This window comes from Takifugu flavidus, chromosome 2, assembly GCF_003711565.1.
Source record: "Takifugu flavidus isolate HTHZ2018 chromosome 2, ASM371156v2, whole genome shotgun sequence".
NCBI classification, from domain to species: Eukaryota; Metazoa; Chordata; class Actinopteri; order Tetraodontiformes; family Tetraodontidae; genus Takifugu; species Takifugu flavidus.
Window position 1 is genome coordinate 17,305,793 of NC_079521.1, and position 19,963 is coordinate 17,325,755.

At 49.7% G+C, this 19,963-nt stretch overlaps 2 long non-coding RNA genes and 1 other non-coding gene across 7 annotated transcripts in view; all 3 read right to left on the minus strand.

Moving 5' to 3' along the window:
• Window positions 1-888: 888 nt before the first annotated feature.
• Window positions 889-4,753, minus strand: LOC130521606 (uncharacterized). Its single transcript, XR_008949388.1, has 2 exons — window positions 1,198-4,753; window positions 889-1,130 (listed from the first exon to the last, which is right to left on the minus strand). It is a non-coding gene; the product is annotated as an uncharacterized LOC130521606 (long non-coding RNA).
• On the minus strand, window positions 4,185-4,257 carry trnak-uuu (transfer RNA lysine (anticodon UUU)). The gene has a single exon. It is a non-coding gene; the product is annotated as a tRNA-Lys (tRNA).
• Window positions 4,754-4,770: 17 nt separating the features above from the next.
• LOC130521605 (uncharacterized) overlaps window positions 4,771-19,963 on the minus strand; it is a 71,643-nt gene continuing 56,450 nt past the window's right edge. For 4 of the 5 annotated variants that reach the window (XR_008949384.1, XR_008949386.1, XR_008949383.1 and 1 more), the window contains 4 exons: window positions 18,705-18,920; window positions 17,779-18,037; window positions 16,932-17,141; window positions 4,771-9,616 (listed from right to left, as the gene is read on the minus strand). This is a non-coding gene — a long non-coding RNA (uncharacterized LOC130521605). Of the gene's footprint in view, window positions 9,617-16,931; window positions 17,266-17,778; window positions 18,038-18,704; window positions 18,921-19,963 lie in introns of all 5 variants that reach the window. The other variant, XR_008949385.1, reaches the window with a different exon arrangement.

The window sequence follows — 19,963 nt, forward strand, 5'->3', positions numbered from 1 at the left end:
CCGTGTAGAAATCCCATTACGTCCTTTCAGGAGGTAATTTAGGCGAGATGTGACGTGTCCGAATATTTTTACACGAGAGCCCCGCGTTAAGGCGGCGCCCGGGGATTGCCGAGACATTAATAACAATTATTGGTGTTCTTTTGCTCCTTCGGACACGTTAAGTGTGCGGTATTGACTGCCACGCCGGAGAGAATGTTGAGCATCGATCCGGCCGGACCCCGTGGCGGCGTCTTCCTGCGAGGCGCCAATTGATCCATCACACGCCACCGCGGCTTACCTGCCGCGACCCGGCCTGCGAGGGGAGCCGCGACCCTGAACGTGGACTGTTGCAGGGCGCGCGGACGGTTTCACCACCGGTTTGTGCTGCTCTGCACTACCGTGCACGGCCGGCGTCCCCGCGGAGCGCGTGGGCACTAACAGCTCATCCACTCTTGCTTAGGGGGGTCTGATTTTGCTCTAGAAGAAAGACTTTATGCTGTCAAACTCAGACATCCCCTGTGATTGGAGGCCGATGGGCATGGAACTCTCAGAGCTGCAGCGGCGTCTGCGTTCAGCCAAACTTGTGGGTGGAGTGGAAGAACAAAGGCGGACTTGTTAGGCTTTACGCGCCTTTATTATTCTTTCATTTGGATGCCGTTCCTTGTTTTTCTGCCCATATTCATTAAAATGTTGACTACTTTGGCTTGTGGGGCCCGTGGTTCTGGTTCTTACTGGAAGTGACTCACAGCACATCAAGCGCTGCCTCTCTCACCGTGCAGAAACTTTTCTCTTTTGGGGGGGTTGAGGGAAAGAAGAGATGAATATTCCTTTTGTATTCAGGTTTCAGAGTTAATGGCATTCCAAGAGCAGCCCGATTGGAGGGTCTTTAAACAGACACGGAAAAGCAGGTCATTTTTGGGTTTCAGGTTTTATTGTTTCAGACGTCTGTCTAAACACCTTTTTTAACCGGACATTTTCTGATGACAATCTATCGACAGTATGAGAGAAGACGGGAGGGAACGCTCTCCAGCGCCCCCCGACACCTGTACCTGTGGTTAATGAACGCACCACCAGCCTGGGTCTGTGCCTGAATCACCTGTATGGGAGGAAGGGCGTCCGCCTCCTGGTCCAGGCTCTCCGTCCTGGACCTCCTGTAGACGACACATAAAGGGCATCATGTCGTCATTAACGTCTCCGTTCTCAGAGGTTCGCTCCTACCCGACGGCGCTGCGGTGACGCGTGGACGCAGGCGGGACCAGGGAGGGCGGTTCCGGTCCAAACCGCTCAGTAAAGACAGCGGCGTCCACCTCCACTCGCTCTATCTTGCGGTGCCCGTCCCCACCTCCCCTCCGAGTCCCAGCCGACCGGCACCGACCACGGCGCCGAGCACCCGCCGCGGCCCGGCCGGATCCGCAGTGGAGAATAAACGGACAGTCAGCAGCCAGAACTCTGCTGGGCCGGCGCTGCCCAGGGCCCATTCAGCAGCCGCTTGTTATGTTCTCCTCCGTGTCAAAACACTCGCTCATTACATGATTGGACAAAACGCTTGATGGCGTCGTTAGGCGGGAAACGGGCCTGTAACTGGATGTAAATGGTGCGAGAATGCAAATTGGCCGGGCTCGTTCTGGCTCAGCTTCCACTTTGTCCCAATCCCTCTTAAGCTTCTTGTTGACCGCATCTGTCAGCTTTCTGTACACAATTGGTTCCTGAGCTATTCCGGCTGCATTGTTAATGTCTGCCCTTTTGTGCCGCTCAGTTCCAGCGAAACAGAATCACACATGCAAAATTATGTCACCAATGCAGATAATTAGCCGGGAAAACAATCCGGGGGATGAATAATAATGCGGCGCGCTAACGTTATAACTTTTTTTCTTAAGCGGAGGATTGGGATGCCGAGCGAAATGAGTTATCAAATAAAGCTTGAAAATGTGCAGCGAATGAAATGAGTCAATCATTTTAATGTGAGAACGGAGCCCTGAGGAGAATAAATAAGCAATCGTCACATCATGCAGGGAGAACAAATGAGCATGGTACACAATTATGGAGGGTCACATTCTGCCAGAGCTGTGAGCGTGGGATGGGCTAATGAGCTGTGCAAGTGTGCGTGTGTGTGTGTGTGTGTGTGTGTGTGTTGCTGTTGCTGTGAAGAGAAGAACAAGGGGGAAAAAACAAAACAATCTCGAACCTTCAGAATTCCAACTTGGCCAAACACACAGGCAGCAAGTCGGGCAGCTCCGAAGATAAAAGTGAGAGGATCTGGAGCACGAGGTGGGCTCCCTGTCAGCTTAGCATCTGGGCCAAGGAGCCTGTCGGAGCAATGAGCAGGTAGAGCAGCAGCACAGACAAAAAAGAGAGGGCGACGCGCCTCAGAAGGACGGACGGCACACAGCTTTCAAAGGCGACTCAGTTATTAACTATTCAATCACATAAAGGAGAGCTGAAGGCGTGAAAGGTTGCGGACCGAAGCACTTTTGCTTCAGTGCATTAAGAGCCTGGTCCAGCACTCTGGCTCGGGGAAGAGAAATAGATTGCCTCCCAGGAAGATGACTGCTCAAAGGAGTTGGCTTTTCCCCTTAATAACAGCAATCTGCTGTGAAAATCTAATCCCAAGTACCATTTACACTGACTGAATCCATAACTTCTGCTTGGGAAAGCGTACAATATGAATATTTCATTCTGTGATATAGAAAATAAACAGGAGAAGAACCCCCCCCCACGCCTCCTAATCTGGGGACACTCTGGACTGGAAGAGTATCTTGCTAATGAACAGCATGCTGCTACAAAATGCACATTTTAAACAGGCATTCTGTTGCACAGCCGGTTCTTTGTGAGAGCGTAACGTGCGTTTGGTGGCGCAGACACGGGTGCACGTGACCAGCGTGGACCTGGGGAAGCTTCTGGGGAAACAAAGCGCACGGCGGCAGCAAACCAAGCATGAACGCTGGCTCTTGTCTAAGTAATGGCTCCGTCTTTTAAAGTCAGACGTGGACGCAGCCTTTAAGCCCCCTGCTCTCCTCCTTCCCCGGCCTAATTCCCCCTCCTCAGTGGTGGATGAGAGGGATCAGAAACGCATCCATATGCATGGCCGAGTATCTGCAGAGGGGAAGTCGGGTCTCAGCCCAGCCAGCTCCGCAAAAGTACTGGTAATGACACTTAATGAAAGCTAGAGAGCCGAGTGCTGAGCTCCCCGGGCCCCTGTGCTCCTCGCTGACGGGGCCATCAGACGCCATAAATAAACAAACGTGCTGCTTGAGAATAGATGGGCTATTTCCCCACCCTAACATTTTGTCCACCCCTTTTATTATATATTTATTATTTTTCCCTGGATCTCCATTTCATTTTCCTGAGAGGCACTTTTTTCCCTGTATCCCAAAACATTAGCAGGACTTTGCTCCAGTCACCTTTGACCCTTAATGGCCTGCTGGCGCATCTCTTCTTCACTGAAATATGCACAAACAGCATCGCCTATTTAATTGGGCCAGTTTGACGCACAGAGGAGCCTCCCGGAGACGCAGGTGAAGCACAACAGGGCAGCGGAGGCACAAAACAAACAGGAGGAATGAGGGGATAGAGAGGTCGTTCCCTCCACAAGCCCCTCATCAGCACTGTCAACACGTGGCAGATTGGGTTCAGATCCGTTTCCACCGCGGCCTCGCTCCGCTTCTGTCCTTCCGACACCGCCACTGATCCACAGAATCAGCCAAATTTCCCCCTTTTTAGTCTGGCGGGATATCAGGGACGTCTGGAGGGGCAGATGCTACGTCCCACTAACAAACCAGCTCTTCCAGCCGTGCCTGAGCGGTGCGGCGAGCGCTAACAGCTAACGCCAGCTAACGCTAAATCTGTTTGTCCATAGGAGGGACTGTCCAGGGTGAGGAGCCTGCAGACGTCAGGTCTCATGCTGAGGCCTCTTCCCGCATCCTCTGATCACTTCGACCGCCGCCTCAATTTCTCGGCTTACTGCACAAATGCATCTTTGGTGTTAACAAGCTTTAGGCATCAGTGGCAGCTCGACCACACATGCTGGGGCGCCACAACCTGAGCGGCGTCTCTCAGAAGGAGGGGGGGGGTTATATGAATGTGATGGCGTTGCATTAGGAGCAACACTGCAGAAGCCCCAGGAGATATTTGCACTGCCCACAGTTAAGAATGGCGATCGTGGCAGCGGTCCAGAGATGGAGGCACCGTGGACCCAAAAGGACCGACACCTGAACAGGGACTCGAACCCTGGACCCTCAGATTAAAAGTCTGATGCTCTACCAGCTGAGCTACCCAGGCTCTTGTGAGCCCCCACCCTGATGCCAGCAGGGAAGCATCCCCCTGAGCTGGAGGTTGCATTAATAACCTTTGGTTATGAAGCACGTGGATCCTGACTGATCCAGTAAATATGAAGGGATCTCTGCAGCAGCTGATTTGATCCATGGCCAAACATCTGATCTCTCATTCTCCTGTAAAGCTGAGCTGCCCAATATCAACGTTCAGCATATCAGGGGACTAAAAAACCGGCGATATAACAGTAAAGTTGATCACGAGAGAAGAGAATCCTGATCAGATTTCCTGATTTCAAGGAGCGAACCAGGTTGGAGAGCGGGGATTTATGCCTCCTTTACCTGCTCTGTTTATCCTGAAGTTGTCGTGTTGTTTTACACTGATTGTCCTAAAGTCTCCTGGACCCGCGGATTTAGTCAGCAGATCATTCCTCGTCGTAACCTTTGCAGCTGGGAAAACAGCACCAAGATGCAGCCGATAACGCAGATGCATGGCCCACACACACACACACCACACACACACACACACACACACACACACACACACACACACACACACACACACACACACGCACATTAACTGTTGTCTCCGAATGCTATTGAATGCAGCTGTGAAGTTTATGACTCGCTGCAGTAAAGAAGAAAGGGCAGCAACCTTGACAGGATCTCCAACCTAATTGGAAGATGCTATCTCTGCTCCTCAGCGTCTTACACAGGGGACGCAATAAGGCGAAAGAGTGCGTGCCATAAACACCGCCCACACAGACGCGCCCCCCCCCGTCAGGTGGAGCCGGCTCCAATAATGGCCGCACGTTTATTTGGCATCAGTTTGTGTGGGTTTGTCATTTAAACACCCTGCTGCGGATTTATTTAGAAATAATAATCGTTTTAAAAAAAGAATCAAACTCATTGCGATCGGCGCATTTTCCGGAGCGCCAGCGGCCATTTCCTGCTCTACAGAGAGCCCAATTGTGTGAGCACGCCGCCGCCGCCGCCATAGTGACCTTTCCACAAGGCCAGGGAGCACGCAATGCAGAGAAGAGGCAATAAAAGTAATGAAAGAAGCAAAGGCAATTAAAGCGGTGTGTGTGTGAAGGCAGCGCGGCAGAGACGAGCCTGACGGTAAGCTGCCCGAGGACGGCGCGCACGCCATATCCCCCATAATCCCTCTGTGTTCACACGGCAACCCTGGTGTGCTCCCACTCTGTTCGTCCTCTCGTGGCATTCGCTGTCCAATCTGGAAAAAGGACAGTCACAGATAGGTGCTCCACACGTGCGCGTACACGTGCGCGCTGCACTAGAGTCCTTCGAAGACGCAGATAATTCTGTAAACGTTCCAAACAAAAGCGGCGTGCACATCAATGCGAGGCGAGCGGCGAGCGCACGTGCCTCGTGCACGGCAGCGCCTCCTCAAACATGTGAAAATCATTCATTCTCTTCCTCTGATGCGGCTGCATCACCAACAGCAATTATTTCTAACGGCAAACAAAGTGAAAACAGTCATCAAATGCACGAAGACGCACTGTTAAAGGAAAAAGGCCGCGTGGGGGTCGAGAACGTGGCGGCAGCCCGGACGCCATTTACTGACCGCAAAACAAGGGTGCTTTTCATAAACCAATCAAGAGGCCGCAGCGCTGCGGCTGCTTCTCCGTGACATTGACGGCACTTAAGAGGCTGATGGGAGGATTCCGTGATGAGCCGGAGATGGCTGAGGAGCACGTGACACGTGCATGTACAGACAACCATGTGATGCATGCAGGCCAGTGTGAGTGTGAGTGTGTGTGTGTGTGTGTGAGTGTGTGTGTGTGGTGTGTCTGTAGTATTGCAGTATCAAGGTCTACTGACAATGAAATCCTATGGTGTGGTCCAGTCCTGGAGTCTGTCCCTGAAGTCAGTGGGTGGGAGGCAGGAAGGAGGGACTCTGGACACCAGGGGACAGTCCATCACAGTCCATCACAGTCCATCACAGTCCGTCACAGTCCATCACAGTCCATCACAGTCCGTCACAGTCCATCACAGTCCGTCACAGTCCGTAACAGTCCGTCACAGTCCATCACAGTCCGTCACAGTCCATCACAGTCCATCACAGTCCATCACAGTCCATCACAGTCCATCACAGTCTGTAACAGTCCATCACACCAGATACTCAAGCAGCAGCCTAACGTGCACGTTTTTACACGTTGGAGAAAACTCACATAGGCCTGATTAGAACATGAACCCGAGCGTCAACACCGCCCAATGAAATTCAGCTCAATTAGCACTAGTACCTTCGTTTGGGGGGGGTCAACTCAGAGGCAGAACATGACACAGGGACAGACGGATCACAGGAGCAACCAGCAGCGCTCGGTTCCGCCCGTCTCCCTCAGCTCCTCTAATCAGATCCTGGATCTGCCGGGTTAACACGGGAGGTTGGAGTCAAGGATAAGTTTCCCGTTCCATTTAAAACACACAGGTGGGCAGATGACAGATACCCCCTCTATGCATGAAATAGATCACATTCGGATTAAGGAGATTAATTTCAGATGCTAATTGAGGGAGAGACTTTTTCATCAGATTCACCCAAGTTTCTAAAAGATCTAATTTGCCGTTGAAATTGCAGACGAACGGTTGGTAAATTGCCGCGCCTCCCGCGTGCGTCCCTTCGGTCGGCGCCGAGTCGCACATGTCGTCGCTCCCCACGACTCGTGAAGATCGGACTCATTCCAGAGTTGCCGTCTGCTGGGGTTAAACAAAATAATTAATATTTGCGAGACACAAATCTGAAACTAATTTGCGAGCGTGGCTGGAGGATTAGTCTGCATGCATGCAACACTTTCAATCATGACCCCCCCCCCCCTCAGGCCGGGCTCCCTCCATCTCAGAGCTGCTTTCTCTGATGTAAAATGGTGGAAAGTCTGCTGGCGACTTCTTCTCTTTCTTAGTTAATTCATTTAATGCCATATAAAAAAAAATCCGGTGCCCTCATTCACCGGATCAGCCTTCGTTTTCATTTTACGCCCTGTGGAAGACGAATGGTACCGTGAAAGTCGGCAGGGATCTAATTAAAACCCAGTTGGTGCTACGTTGCGCAATCAACATTTATTCTATGATTTAATAAAGCGAAAGGCTCGGTTAATGAACGAAGAGCGCAGCAGGTAACGGTGACGATAAAACCAGCAGGTCAACACAAAGGGTTTAATGGAATAAAGCGGAATAAAGCTAATGGAATTACTCCCGATTTAGCACACGTGCTAGCTCAAATCCAATAACTGCAGTAAAACAACAACAGTGGGTAAAGTTTCACGTCTTGGTGCGTTTCTGGAGCCATCTTTCGACCCGACTGTGAGCTGGAGTCAAAACTTGTGTCAAGATTCTCTCCATCTGCCACTAATTGGATTTTTTCGCTGACCTGTGGCGCCTGACGCCGAGGTTGTTTTGTGCTGCGAGAGACAAACTCCGGCTCTTCGGTTTTGAACTTAGATGTGTCACGATTTGCCATCTGTGCCGTCTAAAGTTCTCTGAGAAAGTGGCGAGAGAATTTACATTTCTAGGATGGCCGGGGGGCCCGAGGAAAACCAGAACTCAGTGCTTCCGAACCTTTGACACATGTGAGTCAAACGTAAATGAGAAAAAGGCTTCTGCTAGTACGTTCTTTCACATTGTGTGTATTTTTCCACATGTCAAGGGGAATTAATGAGAAAAAAAAGGGTGAATTGATTTCTTTTAAGCTCAAACGCCGACAGTGTGGTGATTAAGCGGAGAGAAGATGGAAAGATTCAGCTCCCGATAAGATTCAAGCAGATAAAACATGCACAACCAACCGCATGTTTACAGAGCGGCACACCGAGACACTTACCGCGATCAATATATCGATGGTTTGTAATAGGCCCTAAATGACTCAGTTTAAAGGCTACTGTGCAGGAAACCTTCTCAGCCACTCCACCACAGTTTCCTGCAAGGGTACAAAACCCCAGCGGAAACCAGCCGCCAAAAAAATAAATAAAGATGGCGCCGAACTCCGTCTGGAGTGACCTGAAAACGTAAAGAAGAGGACGGCGGCACAAAGTGGCGTCGGTGTTCACTCTGTCAGTCCTTGTCTAACACACAACAAGTGCGTCTTTGTGGAGCACGGCGGGGAGGACGTCATGCATGCAGCTGAATCACGGGTAATGTGACGTGCGCAAGCGCTGGGCGCCGTGCACGGGTTCCACCGGAGCGGACAGGATTTACCACTTAATGAGCAGAGCAGCGAGTCTGTGCACACTGTGTTGTTTCGTAGATGTGGCAAAATGTGTGTGTGTGTTTATGCATTTGAACTAATCTCATTTACTGCCAGGTGAAGCAGCTAATGAAATATCAAAGGGTGGGCCGGGCCAGCCCCCTCTCTCTATGACGGTAATTCGGACCGCGGCCCCGGGGTCACGCTAAAGCGCCCAGCTGTGAGGGTCAAGTGGAGAGAGGGAGGAGAGGGAAGGTGGACTTTGATCAGGGCACCAAAGCACCGGTAATGACGGAGCCTGTTGCCCTCACCACCCGGGAGAGGTTCCTGTCTGGGAAAGTTCTGAGTGGGGGTGCGTTCGCTGCAACATGCTGTGTCACTGACACGTGCACGTGGATGCTGTGGGAAAAGCCCTGAGCCCTTCTAATGCTCTCCCTCTGCCATTGACAAGTGAGCTGCAGTAACAGCTAATCGATGGCTTGTGAATTCCCAGGGCAACTCTCTCTCTCTCTCTCTCTGTGTCTCTCTATCTCTGTCTCTCTCCCTCTCCACCCCCCCCACAAGGCTGATCAATATTCCTGGCAATTAGAATTCCCATATCTGCATGGCTGTAGGGACCTTGGGACGGCACGCCAGCCCACAAACACCCAATTTAGTCCTCAGCCCATCACTTAATTAGTAAATCCTCCCTAATGCCTATTGGCAGGTGGTGGTCGAACTCGCCGCCGCCCGACGCCTGAACCAACACCAGACCTTTGGCGAGGTGCTGCTTAAGACGCATCCATCTCGCTTGAGACGGCCAGTTAAACATCTGATTTCACACGAGGGCCCCGACCTGAAGTGATCCGCCTATTGAGCGCTTTGCCCACACGCAGACAGCTCAGGCGCTTTAAGAACGGGGTGGCTGGGAACACGGGGGGGGGGATGGAAACATCTGTCAGCCACTAGCTGCGCTCTAAAAAGTCACAGCGGCGTTTCTTGGTATTTTACATCTTGACTGGGGATTCAGACGGAATAAGAATTAAATGTAGCGGTGCAGACCTGATGACAGCTGGTGGAGATGCGCACGTCCCAGGACTAAGCTGTGAAGACCAGAGGGACGCCACCTGGAGCTCCGTGCTTTTTCACCTGTGGTGATTCTGCAGAGGCTCTCCTGAAGTTCCCTCCTCCCCTGGATAAGAAAGGAGAAGAAAACCTTCTGAGACGAAGCATACAAATATAAATATATGTACATACACTTGATGGACATGTTTGTTCTTGGTGTGGGTGATACTTAAAAGCCGTGTTTTTTTCTTTCTTGGAAAGTGCCGGTAAAGTAAAGTTTGACGGTACATCCGTAGCTTTCCTTTTCCTTTTTTTTCTCCTGTATTTCCTTTTTTAAGGAATGCTTTGGATGCGCAGCCATGGGTTGAGATCCATTTTATGCAGAATGACCTGTTTTCTTTCTCTTCAGGTTGTAAATTCATGAGGAAACTTCCTGCTACTGTAGGTGAGCGGCGGCGATAGGTGCCACATCACAACGCTCCGTTGACTGTGTAATATATTCAAGGCAACCATGCAGGCGGAGTGCAGCAGCTGTTGCCCCCCAATCACAAATCTGCCTTTTTCCTCTTTCCTTGTGCCCACAAAGCAACAACTCACCCTTTAAATTCAGGACAGTTGTGCCCCATCTGACTGCTGGGAATGGCATTAAAGGAAGGACAAAGTTGTGGGATGTGGGACATATGGGAGAAACTGGAGTTCCTTTGGTTAGTCGCTGATGTTCCACCTCCAACGCTCGGCCTCCAGAAACGACTTTTAAAATGAATGCGGGGCCGAATGAAAAACGCCCCGGTGAATGAGAGCCTGCGTCTCAGCGAGTTGAGCTGCACGAATAAAGGTTAAATCAAGCGGGATCAACTGCCCGAGGTCAGCGGTGGTCAGCCGGACCGACGAGGACAGGTCAATACGTGATGAAGAACATCTGAACCGACCGTGAGGCCACCGCACGACCCTCTGGGCTGAAATCTCCAGGTGACTCTTCCAGATGTCTTCCAGTTAGGCCGTGGGAGGGCTCCAGTCGCTCCCTCTGCTGTCTCCTGTCGGCAGCACTTGAACCCTCACGTGGAGGCCAGGGAACGCTGGCCCTTGCCGCACTTTCATCATTTATTTATTCATTTCTTTCTTCACTTTGTGTCTCTTTGGGCGGGCTGGACCTGGACGCATCTACTGAGCAGACACACCTCTGCATCTAATAGTCCTGATGCCTTGGGCATGGCGCCAGGGCCTGGGGGAACTTCCATGCAGCGCCGCACGCCCGCGTACACACACTAACACACATCAATATCGCTTGAAAATCGCCTCAGGTGAAGTGGGGATAGGTTCCTGGAGCTTGTTAAAACCTCTTGAAGGACGGCGCCGAGGAGCACCTGCTTCCTCCCGATCTGTCACTGCACCTGCCGCGCTGCACTACCTGCCCCTGATTTGGCATTTCCACAAAGATGACACGTCGGGCAGAGCGGGAAGAGCTCCTGGGTTAGCAGAGAACAGCCTCCTGACGAGTGTCACCTCCCATCTGGCTCTGATGCTTTAACTATTCAATTAACCGGCAGGTCACACCGAGCAGGTGCCAGCGCCTAATTACCTCTGAGACCCCCGCGTGGGACGTGTCACCCACACAGGTGTGCACGCCTGCGGATGACAGGCCCCAGCCCACGTGACTCTTAAGGTTTCTCTCTTTAGAAGAGGCACTTTCAATCTGAGTAAAATATGTGTTCAGCCGTTACAAACAGCGTACAATACAAACAGCGTAGTTTAACCGCGTGTGACCACGATTTCCGCCACGCCGCCTTTTTATCTCACACCATTAAAAGAACGAGGTGTCGCCCATTCCGACGCTCGTCGAGACAAATTTATATTCCGCAGCCACTTACAGATGTATAAATAGCCAAATGAGGTGCGCTAACCATCTATAAAATGACACTAAAAGGTTGCCAGGAGATGAGGGGTGCGAGAGGCCGGCTGTGCAGGCAATCGATCTGGGGGAGGGAGGGAGGGAGGGGGGGCGAGGCAAGACGACCAGGGGAGAGGAGCAGATGAGAGAAGTGGGCCGCCTTTCCGGGGGTAAGAGGCGAGGCGAGGCGGAACGTGGCGCAACAAGCAGCGCGGTAAATCACGGCCGGGCGGCGCGCTCACCAAACGATACGCCCTCAGACGACACGGGGCTGGCTCGACGTGCCTGACGGATCGCCGCACCGCAGAGATAACAAACAATTAGTCACCGATGTCGGCGTGGACGCTGCGTGGTGGGGGCCCGCCTGGTGACGGGCTCTCGCCCCTTCCTGCAGCACGTGCGCCGTCCCATTTTAATACCCGCATTACACAATTGTACAGTACATTTAACATCTCGTTCTCTGCTTTTAGTTATGAAAATGTTGGGATCTATCTTCGTCAGTCGCCGTGTCAACACTCGTCGGCCAAGATGCCGAAAAAGGACGATGATTCAACAACATTCAACATCTGATCACATGATCTGATTTACATTAGACAACAAACAGCCACAGCTGCTAATATAAACGACCAGGGGTCACCAACACAGCGCCCGTGGGCACCAAGTCGCCCGCAATGACCACATGAGTCGCCCGCAAGCCTGTTCTAAAAATAGCAAAACTCGCAAGTGAGGTGCGTCTAAGAATTTTTTTTAAATCACACCTGCATTTACATCGATTTTAAAATGACAATGTCTTAAAAATAAATGAAAATATAAATAAAGTGAAGGTGAACTCTGACCTAGTTCAAAGGTCAGTAATGTGCGCATGAAAGAACCTTTGTGCTTGTGGAGAATAAACTAGCGGGCAGTGAAGATGGTTAGTGGAGGCCAATTTTCTACCCCAAAAACATGGCAAAAAGAAGACAGTAAATTTATCATTTTCAAAGTGAATGGGAGGAAGAGTAATTTTTTACCACTGTGAAAGGAAGGTGTGTGTGTTGCATTGGTGGGGCGACTGTGATGACGGCGAAGCAGCACAATGTGGAGCGACGCTTCACTACGCGTCATGAAAGCTACAATGCTACAATGCTAATGCTAACTACCCACCGGGAAGCATTCTACTGTCAGAGAAGCCCAGGAGCTAAAAAGTGTGTTTATAAAATGTAACAGATTTTGAGCAGAATCGCAGTAGATTTGTTCAGTTAAGATTTATTCAGTATGAAAGTCAATTGTTTCAAAATGTTGCATAACTTTTTAAAACATGGTTCAACATAGTTTATGAATTGTTAAAACGGTTTAGTTTCTTATAGTTGAAAGGGTCTGGTGATCATCTGAACAATTGCTGAGATTCATAAGAATAAAGTGTTGAATCTTTTCTGTTATCCACTCTAAGTTATTGACACACACACACACACACACACACACACACACACACACACACACACAATTTGTTATTTTAGAGGAGTGTGTCCAGCGGTAGCCCTTCACACGACTCGGTACCCATGACGTAGCTCTTGGTTTCAAAAACAGACAGAAAAAAAATATTTTATCTCTCAAAAATGACCCTCCTCAAGCAGAGTGTGCAGAGAAAGGTCGTTAACCCCTGAGCCAAAAATAAAAACACATTATCTGACATGGATGCTCGTCATGATGAGGCTTTAGAGATGTTTTCTGTGGGTAACTGGGAGCAACATCCTGAGATTCCAACGCTCTGGAAGTGGAAGTACACGACTGAGCACCTGGGAATCTGCTTGGTGTGTTGACCAGGAGGAAAATGAGTGTGAAAGCGACTGTGCAGAGAGCAGCACCTCCACACTTCAATCACAAATGGATGCTGATCTCCCTGCAAGACCTTCAGCCACCGATGCTCTTTGTCCACTGGGCTCCGTTGGGCATCAACACCCATTATTTGTCACACACACGTCTCGACCTCAGCACGACTTTCCACTTTACAGATCACCTCTTCCTCTTTGTCCCCTCACATGGTCATGAATGTGTGCGGAGTGTCACAGACAAGACACACACACACACACACACCACACACACACACACGCACACACACACACACACACACACAATCAAACCATTAATTCATCCATTTCTCTGACTGAAACATTCAGTCCAAGGTCATTTTATAACAACAAATCTCCTTCCTGAATTTACTTCCTTCCCTCTAAAGCGTCTGCCGCTGCTCGAGGGCGGCTCTGACTGCTGGTAATGAGAGTGAAAGACGCCGTTTCTCGCTGTTAAAGTGCCAGATCCTACGACTTTCTGACAATAAAGAGCCGCCAAACGCTAATGACCATAGTTACCGTTCCCTCAATAGCTCCATAATGACCCAGCAAACACTAAAACTGAGGCAGAGCGACGATCAGTGAATGAGTTGGAGGTGCAGATGCTCCATGTCCCTCAAATACAATCTGCAAAGTAGTATATGTTACTAATATCAAAACATTACTTCTGCAGCTGGAACTATCAGCCACTTTCTGAACCACCAGAACAGGCAAAGCAACAACGACCGCAACAATGACGCACGTTTGCAGCCTTTGCCTCTGAATCCTTTGTCTTGCTTGGAAACTCCTCGGTGCCTAACCCCTGTCGAACACACACACTGGAGAGTGCAAGTTTCTATTTACCCCTGGTATGTGTTTGTGTTTGTGGGGGGAGGGGCCAGAATGGAGCGAAAACCACCGGTGGGAATTCAGACGCAGAGAAATATGTACCTACCATCTCAGTACACCTCCACTGGCACTTTAATGACACGAGCTCTGGTGTACATTTGATTATTAGACTCCAGAGTACAATACCCTACAGTGGATAATATTGTTTTTCCCTCTGGCTGATGATGCATTACAAAAATAAGGAATGATGTTCCAGATGTCTCTCGGGGTAAAAATAATAAATCACACAGACTTGTAACATAGTTGGGAACTATGTGCCTCCAAACACGAGCACACAACCGCAAAGCACTTTGGATCGTTTACCCTCCTCACACCGACCGAACGGAGACAGGGAGGCAGACAAATGGGGGAGAGGGCGATTAGTTCGTATTTAACTTGCAAACATCGTTAAGGCGGCCGTACTAATTGTGTTGTTTTAAACAAGTGAAATCTGATAATGACTTCATTAGAGCCTTGGGCTAATGAGAGTAGAGATAGAGAGTAAATACAGAGTTGGGACAAGCGTGTGTGTGTGTGGGTGTGTGTGGTGAGTGTGTGTGTGTGTGCTGCCTCGTGTTTGGACACACACTTGACTGCATGCAAGTGATACATAGAGGAAACACAGAATAATACCAAGAGGACACACGGCTATAGAAAAATCTTGCTGAGCGTGTAGTTGAGTGTGTAGTTAGGTGTGTGTGTGTGTGTGTGTGTGTGTGTGTGTGTGTGTGTGTGTGTAGTGCAGGAGAGACGAGCTTGAGAAGCGGAGAGATCTAATCCATAATATGGCAGCTCGCTGCATGGCTGCATACATTACTGCATCAATAAGCGCTAAGCTGCAGTGTAATTTTCTAAGTCTCCATTTCTCTTCGTGGCCCATCACACAGACAACACCCCATGGCTATTTCTGATGAGATTCCGAGCCGGGGAGGGCCAATGAGTCTGAGGAGCAGAAAGGGTGTTTATGGAGCAATCTCTTCTCCGCTCCTCTCCTCTCCTCTCCTGATTAATTTCCAACTAGATTGCTTGGCCAGCAGTGTTATTAGCATAAAATTTCCATGGATCAAGTCCGCCAATGAAACCCTTTCATCAAGCTGCTTGTCAAACACAAAATTTCAAATCTCATTTTGTTTCTAATATCATTTTCATACAGTGGGAGTGATGGGGACAGGAATCTGGGGGGGGGGGGGGGCCGTGGACGCGGGCAGGCTGTTATTTCAAAGACAAACGGATTCATCAATCAAAATCAGAGGGGGGGTGCAGCCCCGGGTTTGGGATGAGGTTCCAGCACGTGTGTGGCTTTGACAGACAAGGTCACTGCCGGACGCCTGGGTGGGCGGGCCGGTGTCCGAGACCTCCGTCTTAAATTCCCCATCTCCTGGCGCTTTGAGTCGGCAGCGTCGGAACGTCTCCTCCGGCTCATAAAACGCCCGTCAGAGTGAGAGTGTTTGACAGCCGCAGCCATAAATAATCACAGCACCCTGATCAGGAAATGTGCCGGCAAAGCAGCCCGCCGGACAATTAATTATGAAAAATATGATGGGAAAGCGTGGGGGGGGGGGGCTTGGCTAAATAAGAATGCAGAATCGATTTGATCAATGTGAGCTAATTAACAAAGACCGCATTGTGATGAACTAATGGTGTAGAAACAAGCTGACAATAACTGAACCGTGCAGCTGTTTGGTGCTGCTCCTCATCACTCCAGGCCTCACTCAATGATGATGATGATGATGATGATGATGATGATCCACCTCTGCTGCTGTTGGATGAATAAAAAGTCTGTAAAATCAAAATGTAAAAAGACAAAAAGCTCTATTTGCATTCCACTGTATTGTGGGATGTCTAACATGGATTCCCTCAGGGCCTCCCTGCCTGAGGAGAAAAGTTATAGAGAGCTTAAACGCTCTCAAATCTCTCCTGGTCGTTCAAATACACGCGCTCCTTTAAAGTTCAGCGAGTGGTTCTGACCTTTCCAGAGGAATTCCTGCTTATGTGCAGAAGTGGAAGTGAACAGGATCCCACTCTGTGTAATTATCCAGAGACAATAACACAAAGACACATCCACAGGCAGCCGGCGTGATTATATGCCCTCTCAGCCGGTGGACCAGTCCTCGGAGTTTGGAGAATTTGATTTCCTCAACGATCACTGCGCTTTTCCCAGGCTCAGCACTCTGAAGATAAACACTTAAAAAGAAAGGAAGCAGAATTGCTCTTTCCCCACTTTATATCGAATCCCTCTTCCGTCTCTCTTCCTGTCTAGTCGGTTCCTGTCAGCTGACCCGTCTCGGGCTAAAATGACGTCCTTTACTGGGTTTAAACCACCACAGTGTGAGCGGGAGCGAGGGAGGCCAAGTGCCCTTCAGCAAAAACCAATCTCCCAATTTCAGGTTACCTTTCCCATGAATAAATAAGCAAATTAATAATTTAAAGGTGAAACATAAATAAATAACATCACAAACATTTCGCCGCCTCGCATGAGTATCCTACAGATCCGTCAGACTGCGTGCTGATGATGTGGAAAGACTTTTGCAGCAGGTGGAAGCGCGTCAGTTATTGCTTGGCTCTAATTCTCCATTCTAATTCCGTCCCAGCCGGCGCGCTTCCTCCTGAAACGCTGCTAACGGCCTGACTCACCCAACGAAGAGTTAAACAATATCTGCTAATCTCGTTTTGTTAGAATAGAGGCGAAGACATCAGCAAACATGGGGGGACCTTTCCCCTTTGTCCTCCGTGTGGCTCATTTTCCACAGAGCTCATTAAGGGATGCTGTTAACATGCTTCCTAAGCACAAAATGTTAATTAAAAACACAAGGCTAATATGCATTTCCATGCAGCGCTTCTGAACACAGCGGACTCACAAAAACCCTCATTTCCTGCGCAGTTTTGCTGATTGCAGGCTGATGCGGCGCCGAAGTTAATGAGAAGCTCGCAATGGCGAGGAGGGGAGCCGCCGCCATCCCTGCCTCCTCTCCACGGGGAAGACTCATGTTGCTGCCTCCCTTTTTAGGCTCATCCCGCCGGAATCTTCCTCGGTCTCCGGTCAGCTGCTGAGGAGGGGAGCCGCTCTCCTGCAGACACAGGAAGTACAAGGTCGCGCAACTCTGTCAGCCAACGGGAGCCTGAACCTTCCCCAGAGGATATTCCTCTTTCTTCGCCAGGCTGTGGAGCAGGGCGAACAGCATGCAGGTCAACCTGGCAGCCAAATACAGCACGAATGGATGTGAGTGAGTCAGAGCGCAGTAAACCTGTAAAACAATAGCATTTAGGATTTCATCTCTGTTTAAATGAGCATTTTTTTGGGGTGTGCGGGTCAGATTTTACAGGAAAAAGTCGCCTTCTTCCCAAACTCTTTCAAGGTCGACCTGCTCCAATGTGTTTCCAGAGCCACACCTCAACAAAAAAACAAGGGGGTGGGGGGTGCAAAGTGACAAATCCATACAGTGACAGGATCGCCACATAAAAGTCCACGCGAGTAAAATGAATGAGTGTTTGCCGGGTGAGAAAATAAACTGCGGCGTGCACCTTTGCAGCCCCTTCTATTAATCAAGCTGTCTGCACTTTGTTTTGAGAGAAATCTCGTGCAACCACGAGAGGAGCACTCAGCGGTAAGTGGCACTTGGCTGTGCTCCGAAGGCCGTGGTTTATTGTCATGGCAGAACACAGCCAGACTCCGCCGTAAAAACGCATCATCACAGAGTTACACACCTGGCGTGTGCACGTTCGGGGCGAGAGCAGCACGTCTGGGCCTCCACCGTCTCTCTGGGGTCACGAGCTTCAATGATCGATGGACGTGGAAGAGCCCGTAGAGCCGCTAGTCCTCCGTGAGGGGGCTCGGGCATCACTTCAACATCCCCCTGGGTGTCATGCCTGGGGAGGTCTTTTCTGGACACGTCCATCCATGAGGAGATCCTGGTGCAGACTAGATTGTACCACAGCTGACGTTGGAACCCCGTTGAACCCCGTCCTAAATTTTATATATTATACATGAGTTTCTGAGCTTCTATTGACTTATGTTATATTATACAAAGACCTTTGCTTCAGTCCCTCCCAATCGAGATACAACTTAAAAAAGGAAATAAACAGGTTTTATCTGGGTAAAACTTTCAGAGCATACGCAATAATATAGCAGTTTTTTTCCTCTCGCCACTTATGAAAAGAGATTCTGACAGACTTCAGAGCAGGAAATGTGGCAATCCAGCAGCTCTTCTAATGGCGGGGACTTTTCTTTTTCTCCAGAATGGAAGAGGTCAGTGGTGTCAAGGCCCGAAGGCCCTCGGCGCTCCAAGCCTTTTCTAGTCTCGCTTCTATGAGTTTAATCAAAAGAATAGAAGAAAAGGACACACAGGCGCTATTATGCAGTTGTGTGTCCGTCTATTCTATAAATACATGTTAGTATGTGCTGTTTTCAATCAGCGGGAAGGACGCTGACCTATCCTCCCTTTCGCCTCTTATCCCCAGCTGTGTTTTCGGCCTCTCCCTCCCTCCACCTGTAGCTCAGCCATCTGCTCCGTCTACCTCTATCTGATAAACAGAGCCAGGGCGGACGGGAGTGCAGAGGTGGCGCGTTTGGAGGATTGAAGCTGCATTCAAAGGTGTTGGCACAACTTCCGTTTGCATAATACACATCACACCTCAGAGACGCTCCATTAGCACGTTGCGGTGGGAGAGCCCAGGAGTGAGCTGACGGGATACAGGTGCAGCACGCACGCGGATGAGAACAGGTCGCACGCCTGATTTGCCTCTCTTATTGCCAGATGAGACGTCGGGATGTCTCCGCGGGGCTGCGTATGCGGCCAGATTTTTAAAAAACATCCCCCGGCCGCCTTCCGGACTTTGTTCGCCGCCGCCTGACAAAAAGACAAAGGAAAAAAAAAAACAGCGCGCATGTAAAAAGAAAGATAAATGGAGGAATACAGCAAAAAGACACACTGGGAGCGGCGGAGGGACACACCAACCCCCACACACGCGCACCCTTGCATTTCCAGACACTGATTTATAATTTTAATATCCCTAATTTCCACAGTGGTGCCCATTTTCCAAATGTCATTTTCCAATTTATGTCAAACAGTGTGACCATTTTTCTTAATACAGCTTATGACAAGCTCGGTGGCACGGTGGATATGCAATTCAGATTGAGTGTTTTACAGGCGCAGCGGCAGACTCACGCTGGGGTTTGTGTGTTTGTCTCTATCAGCGTCTGCTCAGTATTTTGGGGAACCACTGGGAGCCCAGGACACCAGGGAAAATCGGCGTTGTCGCCAAATATGAGCCTCAGGGGTACGGAAGCATAATTCTGTCATAAATCCAATAATTACAGTTATCATTAGAAGAATTACGATGGTGGCAATGATAATGTATTAAAATATGCATTAACGTTAACAGCCTGAAATGGGAACGTGAGCAGGCTTTAAGACCATTACATGAATATTGATGTTAATTAAAACAGAACCTCCCGTTTTTATGTAACTATCTATCTTCATGTAATGGTGCGAGTTGGATATGGGGGCGTCCAGAACTGTGGAAATCTAGAATATACGAGGCGCCTGTGGTTCTTTCCGCCTTGTCAGTGTCACTGTGAAGGGAAGCGTCTGACATCAGAGGGATTCCATATATTTCTTCATCAAAATGGTGACCTCTTATCTGAGTCCCGCGATAATAAAGTCTTAGATTCTTTTTTTTGCAGCCATTTTCCCTCCGTTTTTAATGACAGCAGGGAGTAAGTGAAAGATCCAGACCTTCACAGGCCTAAGTAAGTAATCTGAACGGTCTGAACTCGATTTGTCCTCTCTCCTCGGAGCCAGACGCTGATCGACTCGATCCGAGCGGTGGTCTGCCAGCCCGTGTTCTCCTCTATTGAAAAGAGGGTAAAAATAACAGGAACAAGCTGTCG